At 36.5% G+C, this 15,636-nt stretch overlaps 1 non-coding gene across 1 annotated transcript; it reads right to left on the reverse strand.

Annotated features, from left to right (window-relative positions):
• Positions 1-7,780: 7,780 nt before the first annotated feature.
• On the reverse strand, positions 7,781-7,887 carry LOC122068968. The gene has a single exon (XR_006137309.1). It is a non-coding gene; the product is annotated as a small nucleolar RNA R71 (small nucleolar RNA).
• Positions 7,888-15,636: the final 7,749 nt, after the last annotated feature.

Raw genomic sequence — 15,636 nt, forward strand, 5'->3', positions numbered from 1 at the left:
TGAGTGTGAGATGGCAAACTAATAGGGTTTATTACAGACCAAGTGATCAAGAGTACACCAGTTTAAGAGCTTTATGCCACGCCGGTAGAATTCAGAACATATTTACCGAAAAAAAAAAAATTCTCAATATGAGAGCATAATCAGAAATTGATTCACTTGAAAGGTAAATTAGACTGTATAAACAACGACCTCACATACTTCCATTTATAGAAATTATAAAATACTCTCTAATCACTCTGATGAATAAAAGCAGAAGAAGTATAAATTATTTTGGAAAACATTCCTCACAATATCAGAGTGCAGTTACCCTCTCATATGACTTTTTTTTTTTTATTATTATTATTTTCTCACCTGCTCTATATATGTGGATCCCTGTAAGGGTAATAGCAGGATTTCTGATCATCTGCCCCTCTCTCGGGCACCTCCTCTGGCCCTACACCATCGTATCCTTGCTTAGAGACACATGGGAGCCTATTTCACAGACAACCTCTTTCCCTTATGGGTTTTCTAAAAGGAAGATTAAGGGAGATGACAAATGTTGGGGATTGAGAAACATAAGATTTGAACTTGCCATCTAGGGTTAGGGCCTAGGATCCATTAGGTGGGCATGATCCATAAGGAAAATGCCCAAACATTGATTTGGTCCAAAACTGAGGTTAAGTGTCAGGTTTTGGATTGGGAAGGTGTTAAGCATCCACTCCATCCAATTGAACCTGTCTTCCTATTATATGTTTTTTTTTTTTTTTTTTTTTTTTTTTTGAGTATCCAGGCCTTCAGCCTGACTAGTCCTGCAAGCCCATACTGATCCCACAATCACATGGACTGGGTCATACCGGGGTTGAATGAGAACCATTCAACTTTCACTGAAAAGCAGTGAAGAGCACTAAACTTGTCTTCTTATTATATGCCTAAAAATGAACATTCTCCCCTGATTCATCCTATACCACATGCATGACTAAGTTGGTATTACCCTATTATGTACACTAACATATGGATTAAAAGTCTACATTTTTTCTACTCAGTTGAGATGTTATACCAATGTTCGACCCCTATTTCGGGTCGAAAGGGGTGAACCTCTATTGTTGCTATTGCAAACTTCAATAAGCATCTCTGCTCAAGCGGAGGTGGATTTTCCCGTTTTCTTTCTTTTTTCAAAGAATCTGGCCTTCTTATGACCTTTCACGGCTTTGGAGAAATTTTGGGAATTTATGGGTATTTTTTTAGAATTTTGGCAAGTTTTGAGATCTTAGAGGGAATCTCAGAGAATTTGGAGGATATGGGACTATTTGGGTCTTTACAAGGCTTCCTATGGGTTGGGATTTTTTTTTTGGCATACGAATCGAGGTGACAGGACTGATAGATATTTCAACAGAGTTTCGATTTGGGAGAGGATTAGGATAAACAAGGGCCAAAATGAAGGCTCGAGACACTTTTTTAGCACTTGGACACTCCTTGGTGGTTGCTAAAGGGGAGGGGTAGGTGGGTAGGTCAATTGGCTATTTGGGAATGGTGAAGTAGTCCCCTTTTCAAGGGGTGAAATTTCGTGGGTCCACCAAATATGGTAAAATTTGGTGTGGCCTTGCGCAAATTGGAGGGATTTGGCTTTGGAAAAAACTTGTAGGGCTGCAGATTTGTTGTGGGGGAAAAAATAATATTCATTTCCCAAATCCTTGGGTCAATAGATGCCAATCGTACCCTCCTTAGGGATCCTAACTTTTGGGTGTGATTCCGGGAGATCCGGTGGTTCGATTTTCACATCATACGTCATTGAAATCCTCTTTCCGAGTACTATCCATCAATATGGGTGTCGAGCCTCTTCTCGGATTAAAATCATTTGGAACTTGTAAGGAAGAGATCTTACCCATTGCACTCTGGGGATGTCTAGTAATCTTTTTTATGTCGTTCCCCCACTGTTGGAGAGTACTTAGATTCATTTCATCAATGTATAATGTGTTAGTATTGAGTGTCACAAGATCAGGCATGGCTTGGCCATGTACTAATCCCACACTAAATTAGGGTTTCGGGTCTAATTAGGGCTTTATGCTGAATCAAGGTTTTAGGGCTAGATTAGGGTTTTGGGTCTAGATTTTAAGTTGAGTCGAAGTCATATCGAAAGGCCAAAATCTCCTCCAAATCATCATTGCCGGGATGAATGGAAAATTTTGGTGTCTACAAAATGCCCCTAGTTGGCTGAGGCCTGTGACACAACCGAAGAAAAGAATTACCTCATTTTATCACCTAAAAGCATGCACTGCCATCATCTTACTCAAGGATGGCGGAGGTGCTATGCAAAAAATGTGGACGTTAAGGTCAATCAATAAAAACTTGAGAAATCCATCAGTAAATGAATCGGTTGAAAGTCAAAAGTCAATTAATAAACTAAAGTGGTTAACCTTGTTAAATAAAAAAAAAAAATTAATATGAGCCTATCTAGGGGATTTGACTTGGGGTTGAGATCTTGTTCTTAATCAGCGGTCGCTTGAGGAAGGTATCCAATGACTCTCAATGAGTGATTACTGTGAAGTGTTAGTACACAATATTCTCTTGATATATTAGGCCAATGTGGCCATGCAGGGCCACTCATAACCTAAGTAAAGGGTGTTACAATCAAAATTGGCTACTCTGGGCAACTAGAGACCAGGAAAGGGTATTTTGGTCTTTTGTACTCTCTAGGAAATTATAGACTGAGCAAATGGTACCTCAGTCAAACTGCCCATCCTAGGCATCTCTTGACCTTTCATATGAATCCAAATTTTTTGAATCTTTATTTTGAGCCCTACGGCGTTAATTGACTCTATTTCACATTTTTATGGCACTAATGTAGCCTATTTAGTCTGAGATAAATCATATTGATAATGACCCGTTAACCAATTTTTTAAGGGTATTTTGGTCTTTTGGTCACTTTGAACAACTGTAGACTAAGTAAATAGTACATAGTCAAACTGGATATCCTAGGCATTTTACCTAAGCAAGGTTATGGTATTTTGGCCACTCTAGGCAACTATAGACCAAGCAAGTGGTACTTCAGTCATTTTAGACTTGTATCATGGGCCACACAATGATTTTTTTTTGTAATTTGGGCTGTTAGTGGTGTTTTGGTCATTAGACCTAAGATCACGAGCCGTGGAGCATCTCTTTTTTGTCAAGAATTGTTTTCTTCAGGCCTAGAAAATTCAGATTTGATTCATTCCAGATTTGATTTTTAGGGTTAGCAGTATCTCAAATCACCCAAGCTTTCAAGTTCAAGCATTGATTTAGGTAGGTAGGCTTCTTCAATAGTCTTCTTTCCCCCCTCTCATTCACTCTTTTGACTACCCTTTATTTCTTAATTTAAGATTTTAATTTCAGTTGTTATATTACTGCTTTCCCTTTCTCCTAAGGTTCATGGCTAGTGTATGTGTTGGCTTTGCCCCTCCTAGTCATAGAACCATCAATTTATTGCTTTTAGTTTAGTTGTCTCCCTTTTCCTAAAGCCGAGTAAAGTAATTCTTGTAAGAGTGACTCTCTGGTCAAGTAGGGAAGCTCATATTATGATACTTCCCTCAGGCTAAGTAGAGAAACCTACTTGTAAGTCTCTCTCTAGCTTTATCCCCTTTCTTTTACTTTGTTTTTATTTCAGCATTTTTTTCCTTTATTATTATTTTTTAATTACGTGGGTTATTTATTTTTAGTTATTTATATATTTAATTTTAATTGCATGGCTTGCGTCTTTAAATTCTTAGATGACGAATGGTTAGGACTTTATTTTAGATACATATGTTTAGGATAGTAATTAAAATTAGATCACAATCATTAATCGATTCACTTTCTCATTATTAAAAGAAGAAAAAAAAAATAAAGTGACTGCTCTCCCTGTGTTCGACTCGTAGCTACACTGATCTGTAAGCTTGCGGTTACATTTTAAAATCTCAAACATATATCATTAAGAAATAATAGCATCTGTCATTCATTTTATAATTTATTTCATTGGTGTACTTAAAGTTTGAATTGTGATCTTGATAGCAATTATAAATTCTTGAATAGTTTTCTTATATTAAACTGCATGGTTTAATGGTGGCCGACACGACCTCCATATATTATTATTTTATTATTCTTGTTATCTATCAGGCTTTATGTTTGAAATTTTTTGTTTTTCTCATTTTACGCTGTTAAATTGCCAAGATTTTGTTAAAATTTTCACTACCAAGTAAATTCAATTATGACAATTTCAAAAAACCAGTTAATTAGGGCTTGTAATAATAATGCATGCATACCATGAATGCAATGGTTACAATTTTTTTTTATATTTAAATTTAAGGCCTTTTAACTTTTTCATAAGGTTTTTTTTATCTACACCCACCCTAGACTTATTATAGTTTTTATGGCGTCTAAGCAGTATACTGTAGGCAGGCAAAGCATCGCGCTCTGATACCACCGTTGTCACACCCCACTCGCACAAAGTCGAGCCGGTGACTGAGTTAACACCAGTTAACTCACAAACCTACCAAGATTAACAATGTAATGACTACATTATAGCATACATCTACTAAACTAAGATAAGACCTGCATTTTTAGCGGAAGACCTATTCATAATAATACCTATAATTGTTTTCCAAATACTTGATACCCAAACTGTGTTATAAATGTTACATACATTTGGGCCCAACCGCATGATATATATACAAAAATATAACAATTTATGCACCAAGTAACAAAAGGGAGTATATCAAAAAGAATCAAAAGAATCATTTAGGAGTCATAGCTGCCATGCAGCATAATCCTCACACGTGCAACCGACACCGCGCTAGAACTCGATAGGGACCCGCCAGTCCTCAAATGGAAACTCCATAGTGGGGCCTAGCTCCTGATCACTAGACGGGTAACTTGTAAAATCACCTAAAAAGAGTTACGCACGTGGGATGAACTCACTAGCTCAGTAAGTGGAAAAGAAGACCACATAAAGAAAACCACACAAATAGTCACAACACAAATGAGCGTATATGAAATTCATTCTAACCCTATTAACTTAACAACATTACTAGGTCATAGGTTTTTGTGCCACTCACAACCATAGTGCACGTATGCCCCGGGTACGAGCCGCGAACCCCATCCTGCGATACTCCCATATGGTTATCGGAGAAAGCCCACCGTTGGTACCGAAATTTAAAATGCAATCCGACTCTCGATAAATTTAAATAACAGAAAGTAAATGGGTGACTGATGATTACATTTATGTGTGAAATCTAGGGTAATAAAATATGCATTTTAGATATTTAGAATGGAGCTACCTTGGGTTTTACTCTCTTTTTACAGGTTTTGTATTTTAAAGGTTTTAAGCATTATCGGACACCAAATCTCTCCAACAACAACTACCTAGTGTAGTTGGTGAGCTATGGTGTACAAAATTACCTTGCTCACCAAGAGATCTCAAGTTCGAATCTCATGGTCATCTTTTTTTGGTGAATTTGTTGAAGATTTCCTACTTTTCACTCACTTAAAGCACTAAGTGCATGGAGGGAATTTTCACATCAAATTAGAAGCAAGAAAAATTTTGAAAGGGGTTCCTGTAAGAAGAGAAGAAGAAAAAAAGGAAAGAAAAAAAAGGGAGAAATAGATCTTGTCCAAATCTTCTCTCTCCTCCACATCATCACCAAAACATGGTCCAAATCACTGAGGGAGAAAAAGAAGAGAAATAAATTTAAAAAAAAGGAAAGAAAATAAGCAAAAAAAAAAAAAAAAAAAAAAAAAAAATTATAGAAAATTTCTCAAAGTTTATTTCTTTCTTCTCTCTCCTCTACCTAAGCACTTTTGGTCTCAAAAGATCTCACTACCAATTGTGGGTTTCTCCCTTTTAGGAAAGAGAAATTTGTTACCCTACCTTCCCATTCCCTATAAATACAACTCATGTAAGAGGAAGGGAGACACTTCATTCTTCTTCTAGGTTTTTTTTTTAGTTGCTCTTTCTCTTTCTCTAGTTTTCTCTTTCTCTAGCTCTAGTTCTAGGTTTATGCTTTAAATATTTTTGTAAGTTTTTTTTATTCAATTAATGCAAGCACTTTTGTTTTTTTATTCAGTATTTTATTTTTATTGTTTAAGCAATTGAAGTTGTAATTTTCAAGTTCTAGTTCTAGGCTTAGTTCTAGGTGACAAGAACAAGCTATAAAGCATGTCTTTCAAGTTGCATTTTTTTTTTCTTTAGAATTGTTTTCTCTAGTACTAGAAATTTCATATTTGGTTTATTCCAGATCTGGTTTTTAGTATTGGTAGTATCCCAAATCGATCAAGTTTTCAGTTTAAAGGTTGAAGTTCGAGTAAGTAGGATCCTTCAATAGTCTTCTCTCTCCCATCTCATTCCCTCTTCTGACTACCCTTTATTTCTTAATTTAAGATTTTAATTTCAGTTGTTATATTACTGCTTTCCCTTTCTCCTAAGGTTCATTGCTAGTGTATGTGTTGGCTTTGCCCCTCCTAGCCATAGAACCATCAATTTATTACTTTTATTTTAATTGTCTCCATTTTCCCAAAGCTAAGTAGAGTAAACCCTTGTAAGAGTGACTCTCTGGGCAAGTAGAGAAGCTCATATTATGATGCATCCCTCGAGCTAAGTAGAGAAACCTACTTGTGAGTCTCTCTCTAGCTTTCTCCCTTTTCTTTTACTTTATTTTTATTTCAGCATTTTTTTTTTCTTTATTGTTTTTTTTTTTAAATTACGTGGGTTGTTTATTTTCAGTTATTTATTTATTTAATTTTAATTACGTGGCTTGCGTCTTTAAATTCTTAGATGACGAATGGTTAGGACGTTATTTTAGATACATATATTTAGGACGGTAATTAGAATTAGATCACAACCATTAATCGGTTCACTTTCATATTATTAAAAGAAGTAAAAAAATAAAGTGGCTGTTCTCCCTATGTTCGACCCATAGCTACACTGATCCGTACGTTTGCGGTTACATTTAAAATCTCAAACAAGTTTTTGGCACCATTGCCGGGGAGACAGTTCCATGTTATTTTTCACTTTCTTTTGGTAAATCAGAGTGCTTTGTTTGATTTGTTTTGTTTTTGTTTTTCTTTTATTGAATTCCTGAGAAGAACAACTTGCAATAATAGTTGTATCGGCGGAGGTCCCCATGCCTCACAGTATGATAAAGACAGGTTTCGCCCTGTAGCAGTACCTCAGGAATTGACCTGAGCAACCCCGGATACCTGTAGGTAAGCTCCCAGAAAGCAAAAAAAATCAAAAAAATCATAAAAAAAAAGTTTTTCTATCCATTCTTTTGTGCTTGTCTTACTCTAGTTGTGGGTAGTTTTCTGTTGCATGAGTGTAAGGTGGGTACGTAATACTAAGAATCGGTTAGAAAGAAGAGATCCAACAAGTAGTGACCCTATACGTTTGCACTCTTTAAAACCCTTCAATATGGGAGGCCAACAGCAAAATCCTTCACCTAAATCTCTGAAAGATAGGTTCTACCCTGCTAAAACAGCCCAACCTTCCTGCATAGTTCTACCACAAGCCCAGGACAATAATTTTGAACTCAAATCTCAATACATCACTATGTTGCCCCACTTCTATGGGTTGACCTCTGAGGATGCATACCTATTTCTAAGGGAATTTGAAGAGGTATGTGTTCTAAGTAAGATCCAACAGCTTTCTGGTGATGCTGTTAAGCTTAAGTTTATCACTGCATTGAAAGACAAAGCTAAGAAGTGGTTGTATGGGTTACTCACAAATTCCATAACCTCATGGGAACAGTTCACAGTTGTCTTCCTTAAGAAGTTTTTCCCAACTCACAAGACCAATAAGCTTAGAAGTGATATCCTTCAGTTTAGGCAAAAACCTAGTGAGTCATTCTTCAAACTTATGGAGAGATTCAAGGATCTACTCCAAGAATGCCCTCACCATGGCCTAAACCTATGGCATTTTTGTCAAATAATTTATGAGGGTATTGATTATCCAACTAAAAAAATGATAGAGTCTATGTGCTCTGAGGGATTCACATCCTTTACAGATGAAGGAAAGGCATGAGAATTCTTACTTGACTTAGCTGACAAAACCCATGAGTATGAATCAACCCAAGAGAGTGAAAGAACCATAGGAGGAAAAAGATATTTTATGGATGGGGTAGTAGCCAAGGAAGCCCATTTGGATAGTCTAATCAAGAGAATTGAGGCTATTGTTCCTAGAGAGCCATCATCAGTCAATTTGGTTAAGATTTATGCTTGGTGCCAGTCCCCTGGACATCTCATAGAAGAATGCCCCAATACCTCTAGGGGCACTTCTCTTATACCAGAATAATCCATATAGTAATACCTACAATCCAGGATGGAGAAATCACCCAAATTTCTCTTGGAATCAGGGTAACCAAGTAGGGCCTTCCAATTTCCATAATCAATGTCAACCTGGACTCCAAAGGCCTCCCTTTGCACAACAATCTTTTTTCCAAAATATTTTTCCTAGGTCAAATATAGGACCTCAAACTAGTTTTCCTAGGGCCCCTCTCCTATCATCTTATCAGCAACCCACTGGGTTTACCAACACTAGAAAGGCAAGTAGAATAAGTGACTTAAAAAAAATATGGCCCTCCTCATGACAAGCCATCAAAATCTTATGAGAGAACTCACTCAAGTTATCTCAATTATGCGTGAGAGGGAGAAAGGAACCTTACCCAGTCAACCAGAGCCTAACCCTAGGCATCATCAGCCTGTTAGTTCACAAACATCAACTAATGCACCATTGAATATAATACAAGGTCAAACCCGACAAGGACCCTCTAACCAATGTAATGTTGTTTATGCCCTTAGGAGTGGTAGAGAGTACCAACAAAGCATTCCTAAATCTTCCTCATCTATTACTCCTGTTAGCTCTCCTTCAGTTGAGGACACAAGTGTGCCTCTTGTTTCAGGTTCCTCTCATGAACCTAAAGATTTTTCTGAAATTAAAGATGATTTGGTTGAGGAAACCAAAAATGATTCTTCTGAATAAGGGCAAATCCCTAACAGTCCTTATGTTCATCCTGTCCCATTTCCTAATCGCTTGGTAAACAAAAGGAAGACTGCTTCTATGGATAAAATTTTAGAAGTCTTCAAAAAGGTAAAAGTAAACATCCCTCTTTTGGATGTCATATCCCAGATCCCCGCCTATGCAAAGGTACTGAAAGATTTGTGTACTCACAAACATATCACTAGTGTGCCCAAAAAGGCATTCTTGGCAGGTAACATTAGTTCCATAATTACTCAGCCTATAGCAGCCAAGTATAAGGATCTAGAGAGTCCTACCATATCTTGTGTCATAGGCAACACCTACATTGAGCATGCCTTACTTGACCTTGGAACAAGTGTGAATCTTTTACCTTACCATGTGTACAAGCAACTTGGATTGGGAGAATTGAAAGCCACTGGAACTACTCTTCAGTTGGCAAATAGGTCTGTTAAAATTCCTAAAGGGATGGTTGAGGATGTCTTACTAAAGGTGGGGAAATTTATTTTCCCTGTTGATTTCATTGTATTAGATACCAAGCCCTTCTCAACCAAAGATGAGATCCTAATAATTCTAGGAAGACTATTCTTGGCTACCAGTAATGCATTAATCAACTGTCGGAATGGTTTCCTAAGATTATCTTTTGGTAACCAAACTGTTGAGTTTAACATGTTTAGGATAGGCAAGCAACCACATATGGAAGAAGAGATTAATATGATTGAGGATTTTTTAGATTTTTTTGATGATTTAATTATCAACTTTGATATTAATTTTGATTCAGAATTCTAAGAGTGTATGGATGAGTTGGATGATGATAGTGAAAATTTCTTTTCTAAAGTCTTGAGTCTTCATACACCTATGGAGCCCTTAGGACCCCTTTCCAATTCCATTCCCAAACCTTCTATAGTTGAACCCCCTAAGCTAGATCTTAAGGAGTTGCCATCTAATTTGAAGTATGCTTTCATAGGGCCTGACCAGACTTTTCCTATAATAATTTCTTCAAATTTGACTTCTAGCCAGGAAAAGGAGTTACTTAAAGTGTTAAAAGATAATAAGGAAGACCTAGGTTGGACCATGGCTGATATCAAGGGTATAAGTCCTTCTATTATGCAACATCATATACATCTTATAGAGGATTCCAAACCATCCACAGAACCCCTAAGAAGAGCTAACCCAGTGATGATGGAAGCTATTAAGAAAGAGATCCTAAAGTGCTTGGACCATGGAGTAATTTATCATATTTCTGACAGCCAATGGGTAAGCCCAGTTCACGTAGTGCCTAAGAAGTCTGGTGTGACTGTAGTTTTCAGTGTCAATAATGAACTAATTCTAACCCGTGTCCAATCTGGGTGGAGAGTGTGCATAGACTACAGGAAACTTAATGTGGCAACCTAGAAGGACCACTTCCTGTTACCATTCATTGACCAGATGTTAGAGAGGTTAGCTGGACATGAATACTATTGTTTTTTTGATGGATATTCTGACTATTACCAGATCCCAATTGCTTTAGAGGACCAACATAATACTACTTTTATATGTCCATATGGAACATTTTCTTACAGACATATGCCCTTTGGGCTTTGCAATGCCCCTACTACGTTCCAACAATGTATGATGAGCATATTTTCTGACATGGTCAAAAAATTCTTAGAAGTATTTATGGATGACTTTTCAATTCATGGGAGTTCTTATTCTGAATGTCTTCATCATCTTTCTCTAGTTTTGAAAAAGTGCATATCTAAGAATTTGATTTTAAATTGGGAGAAATGCCATTTCATGGTTAAATCTGGTATTGTTTTAGGCCATGTAATATCCAACGAGGGAATTAAGGTAGATAGAGCCAAAGTGGATTTAATTGATAATTTACCACCTCTTCAATCTGTTAAGGACGTCCGATCTTTTCTAGGGTATACGGGCTTCTACAGAAGGTTTATTAAGAACTTTAGCAGTTAGCCCGACCTCTCACTTCATTACTTACCAAAGATCAAACTTTTGAGTTTTTTAAAGAGTGCTTAGAATCCTTCAAATAACTTAAGAAGGAGCTTACCAATGCACCCATTGTTCAACCACCTGTTTGGACTAAACCTTTTGAACTGATGTGTGATGCTTCAGATTTTGTCATAGAAGCAGTTTTGGGTCAAAGGATTAATAAGTTACCCACTGTCATTTATTATGCTAGGACCTTAAATGATGGACAACTCAATTATATAATCACTAAAAAAGAATTTTTAGCGGTTGTGTTTGCATTAGAAAAGTTTCGATCTTACTTAGTTGGTTCACATGTGGTGGTGTATACTGATCATTCTGCTCTCAGATACTTAGTTCAGAAGAAGGATGCCAAATCCCGTCTCATTAGGTGGGTTTTACTTTTGTAAGAGTTTGATTTAGAAATTAGGGATAAAAAAGAAGTTGAAAACTTAGTTGCAGACCATTTATCCCAGCTTCCCAATTCCTTGACTGTCGATTCTCCAGTCAACGAGAATTTTTCAGATGAACAGTTATTTGCAGTGTCCAATGAACCATGGTTTGCTGACATTGTCAACTTCTTAGTTTCAAGTGTGACTCCGGATCACTGGTCCACCCAAGATAAGTACATGTTTTATTCCCTAGCTAAGCACTTTTTCTAGGATGATCCTTATTTGTTTAAGATATGCCCAGATTAGATTATCCGACGATGTGTTCCTGATCATGAGCAATATTCTATTCTCTTTTTTAGTCATGATCATGCATGTGGTGGACACTTTGGACCTAAGAAGACTGCTGCAAAGGTTCTCCAATGTAGATTTTATTGGCCCACTCTTTTTAGAGATGCTTTTGATTTTTGTAAGGCTTGTCCCGCCTGCCAGTCTTTTGGCCGTATCAATAAGAGGAACATGATGCCCCTCAAACCTATTTTGGTAGTTGAGATCTTTGACGTATGGGACATTGATTTTATGGGACCATTCCCTAATTCCTTTGAAACTTTGTACATACTTTTGGTCTTTGATTTTGTTTCTAAATGGATAGAGGTCATACCTTGTAAATCTAATGACCACAAAGTGGTGGTCCAGTTTCTCAAAGAGAACATTTTTTTCCGCTTTGGTGCACCACGTGCAATAATTAGTGATAGGGGCACTCATTTTTGTAATTGGGCTTTTGAGGCCTTAATGAAAAAGTATGGGATCACCCATAAGTTATCTACCCCTTATCACCCCCAAACTAGTGGCCAAGTGGAGGTGTCTAATAGACAGATCAAACAAATCTTGGAGAAAACTGTTAATCCCAACTGTAAGGATTGGTCCCTTAGGCTCATTGATGCCTTGTGGGCCCATCGGACTGCATTCAAGACTGATCTTAGTCAGTCTCTCTACCGTTTGGTGTATGGAAAAGCTTGTCACTTACCAGTTGAGTTAGAGCATATGGTATTTTGGGCCATCAAGAAGCTCAACTTTGATTTGTCTGATGCGGGAATTCATCATAGGCTCCAACTATCTGAGTTGGAGGAACTTAGGAATGAAGCCTATGAAAGTTCTAAGATTTACCAGAAAAAGACTAAAGCTTTCCATGATAAGTACATTCTGCGTAAATATTTTACAATTGGTGATAAGGTCTTATTATACAACTCTCGATTGCATCTTTTTTCTGATAAGCTTAGATCCCGATGGAATGGCCCGTTTATTGTCCATATGTATATCCCCATGGGGCTGTGGAGATTTTGAATCTAGGAACGAGGGTAATTTCGAAGGTTAATGGTCAGCGTTTGAAACCATTCCTCGAGTTTCCTAATACTGGTAGTGAAGAGGTCATGGATCTCCATGAACCTCTTTACACTGATGATTAACTTTTAATCAGGTATGACCCCTTTGCATTGTCTTCGTTTTTAATTCTTTCTATGCATTGAGGACATTGCATGACTTAAGTGTGGGGGAGGGAAACCAGTTTCTGCTTTTTTCACTTTGTTTTATTTATTTTTCTTTTTATTTTTTTTTTGAGCTTGCTAAAGGATGAAGTCCTACTTTGGCTTTTGGCTAATGATCATACCATTCGGTTGCTTGATGTATAAAAATAAAAGTTTTGACTAAGGTACCCATTTTGAACTAATAAAAACCCTGTTGAGAAGAAAAAAACAAGCCTGTATCTTAAGATGAGACTTTCTTCTGAAAAACAAGAGACCCCTATTTTATGGTGTTAGACCATATGTAAGTCTGTGGGTTCCTTGTACTTTTGATTTGGAGTTGAGATATTCTTTTTAATTTGGCATGAGTTGACAAATGCACAATTTTAAATGAAATGTGAAATGTAGTATAAAGAAGAATAAGAGTTGATTCCCTTAGAACTAGACAGGGCATTGCGCCTCAGGAAGCGTGGTGTCTTTATCGAAATTCTTTGGGAGGAAACTTCTGAAGGAACTCTAGCATCACTGTCTTTGTGGGCATATGCAAAAAGCGAAGCTACATAGTAACTTGGGTGTCTGGTGTTTGCTCTACCATGTCATTCAGGCCAAAAGTAGTGGAGTAGAATAGAGTTTATTAAGTGAAAAAAAAGGAGAAAAAATGTGTAAATGTCATTAATGCTTAGTAATATGTTTTGGTCAAAAACACTCCAACGCCTTAGTCATTAGTTCCCTATTTCTTCACAAGCGGTTTTGCCTTAAGATAAGGATGTTTTGGAAGAGACGAGGTGAGTTCCAAATTAAGAAATATGCTAGTGTCTGGAATTGATAAAGGGTAATAAAAGTTCAAGTGTGGGGGTCCCTTGTAAGAGAAATTATCTTTGCTCCGGATCGGTATGGTCCTTACCTTTAGCCAAGGTTGGGATTTGTTTATTCTGAATTTCGGGTGTATATTCACTACAAATACCCACGAGACACAACTCGTCTACTAGGGGTGACTAGGGGTTTAAAGGCTTATTGCACATGCTAAGTACAACCGTGATTCCTATGAAAGTGAGTTAGGATTTTTATTTTTATTCTTTTCATTTTGTTTTGCTCGAAGACTAGCAAAATCTAAGTGTGGGGGAATTCTTATGAACACATTTATGTATGAAATCTAGGGTAATAAAACATGCATTTTATATATTTAGAATGGAGCTACCTTGGATTTTACTCTCTTTTTGTAGGTTTGTATTTTAAAGGCTTCAAGCATTATCCGACGTCATATCTCTCCAACAACAACTACCTAGTGTAGTTGGTGAGCTATGGTGTGCAAAATTCCCTTGCTCACCACGAGGTCTCAAGTTCGAATCTCATGGTTGTCTTTTATTGAAGAATTTTGCTGAAGATTTCTTACTTTTCACTCACTTAAAGCACTAAGGGCATGGAAGGGATTTTCACATCAAATTAGAAGCAAGAAAAATCGTGGAAGGGGTTCCTGCGCAAGAAAAGAAGAAAAAAAAAAAAAGAAAGAAAAAAAAAGGAGAAATAAATCTTGTCCAAATCACACAAAGCAAGAAGGAAAATCGTCCCTTGGAGAGAGAAAAAGAAGAGAAATAAATTAAAAAAAAGAAAGAAAATAAGCAAAAAAAAAAATTATAAAAAATTTCTCCAAGTTTATTTCTCTCTTCTCTCTTCTCCACCTTAGCACTTTTGGTCTTAAAAGATCTCACTACCAATTGTGGGTTTCTCCCTTTTAGGAAAGGGAAATTGTTACCCTACCTCTCCATTCCTTATAAATACAACTCATGTAAAAGGAGGGAAGACACTTCATTCCTCTTTTAGGTTTTTTTTTAGTTGCTCTATCTCTTTCTCTAGCTCTAGTTCTAGGTTTATGCTTTAAATACTTTTGTAAGTTTTTTTTATTCAATTAATGTAAGCATTTTTATTTTTGATTCAGTATTTTATTTTTATTGTTTAAGCAATTGAAGTTGTAATTTTCAAGTTCTAGTTCTAGGCTTAGTTCTAGGTGACAAGAACAAGCTATGAAGCATGTCTTTCAAGTTCCATTTTTTTTTTCTTTAGATTTGTTTTCTCTAGTATTAGAAATTTTAGATTTGGTTTATTCCAGATCTGGTTTTTTGTATTGGTAGTATCTCAAATTGATCATGTTTTCAGTTCAAGGGTTGAAGTTCAAGTAAGTAAGCTCCCTCAATAGTCTTCTTTCCCCCTCTCATTCCCTCTTCTGACTACCCTTTCTTTCTTAATTTAGGATTTTAATTTCAGTCGTTACAATATTGCTATCCCTTTCCCCCAAGGTTCATGGCTAGTGTATGTATTGGCTTTGCCCCTCCTAGCCATAGAACCATCAATTTATTGTTTTTATTTTAATTGTCTCTTTTTCCCTAAAGCCAAGTAGAGTAACCCTTATAAGAGTGATTATCTGGTCAAGTAGGGAAGCTCATATTATGATGCATCCCTCGGGTTAAATAAAGAAACTTACATGTGAGTCTCTCTCTAGCTTTCTCCCCTTTCTTTTACTTTATTTTTATTTCAGCATTTTTTTTTATTATTTTTTTTAAATGCGTGGGTTGTTTATTTTCAATTATTTATTTATTTAATTTTAATTGCGTGGTTTGCGTCTTTAAATTCTTAGATGATGAATGGTTAGGACGTTATTTTAGATACATATGTTTAAAACGGTAATTAGAATTAGATCACAACCATTAATCAGTTCACTTTCGCATTATTAAAAGAAGTAAAAAAATAAAGTGGTTGTTCTCCCTGTGTTTGTCCCGTAGCTACACTGATCCGTACGCTTACGATTACA

The sequence above is a fragment of the Macadamia integrifolia genome, unplaced genomic scaffold, assembly GCF_013358625.1.
Source record: "Macadamia integrifolia cultivar HAES 741 unplaced genomic scaffold, SCU_Mint_v3 scaffold500, whole genome shotgun sequence".
Lineage (NCBI taxonomy): Eukaryota > Viridiplantae > Streptophyta > Magnoliopsida > Proteales > Proteaceae > Macadamia > Macadamia integrifolia.